This window comes from Apodemus sylvaticus, chromosome 18 (assembly GCF_947179515.1).
Source record: "Apodemus sylvaticus chromosome 18, mApoSyl1.1, whole genome shotgun sequence".
NCBI classification, from domain to species: domain Eukaryota; kingdom Metazoa; phylum Chordata; class Mammalia; order Rodentia; family Muridae; genus Apodemus; species Apodemus sylvaticus.
In genome coordinates, this window is record NC_067489.1 from 33825143 (window position 1) to 33826245 (window position 1103).

The window sequence follows — 1103 nt, forward strand, 5'->3', positions numbered from 1 at the left end:
ATTTTATCTATAATAAGAAAGGGGGCGATGATCATATAAGCGATGTTTGTGCTCTGTCACCCCTGTGTCTTAGTAGGTAAAGATGTAGAGGGATAGAGTTTTAGGACAAGAGACCGATAGGAATGTTGCAGTTCGCCAATTAATCTCCACTCAAATTGTCCAAGGGGGTGGTGGTATGGGTTCCTCACTGCCCATTCCAATGTTCTGGGTTCTTGAAACAAAGACAAACACACACACACACATACACACACACACACACACACACTTTAATAGTCCTTAAACAGCTCAATAGCCGGGCCACTCCACTTCCCTTCTGATATTCCTGAGTTATTACTTACTAAAATATTCCATCTTTGCTGCCCTAGACCCCCTGGGGCCTGGGGAGCTGGTGCAGCTCTTCCCTGGCTCTCATATGACGGCTCTGCTTTCTCATCCGCACCTCTTCTCAGGCCTGGTCCTTCCTCCTTTCCTTATATGACTGCTATATCTTCCTCCCTCCCTCAGTCCCTTGCCCAGGAATCCTCAAGTCACTCCTCTGTCTCCATGCTTAGCCATTAGGCACTGGCAACTTTATTTACCAGTCAGGCATGCAGAGTCCCATGTCATTTTGGGGACCAAATTAACATAAGTAGCATTAGTCCAAACTCACAACATAGGAACAAAGGAAGGCCTCTGTGTGTGTGTGTGTGTGTGAGAGAGAGAGGGGGGGGGCAGGAAGGGAGGGGGAGGGAGGGAGCGAGAGAGAGAGAGAGAGAGAGAGAGAGAGAGAATATATACCTGACACTCATATGTATACAGACATATGGGATACAAGGTGTTACAGCAAACAACTTCCAGATTCCAATTGTTGTATCATGGTAAGATCCAGCATTCAGGAGAGAGTTTTCCATGTGGACATTTGTGAGTTCATGAAGTCTCTCCTCTTTACTTACTCTGTCTGTGTTCAGGAGATAGAGATGGGGGAGGAAGAGAGGGAGGGCGGGAAGGAGGGAGGGAAGGAAGGAGGCAGAAAGCATGTGCCACTGCTTTTGACATCCTACTGTCCAAGGGCAGGTCACTTGTCAAGTTACCAGTTGACTGCAAAGGACACTGGGCTGTACTAT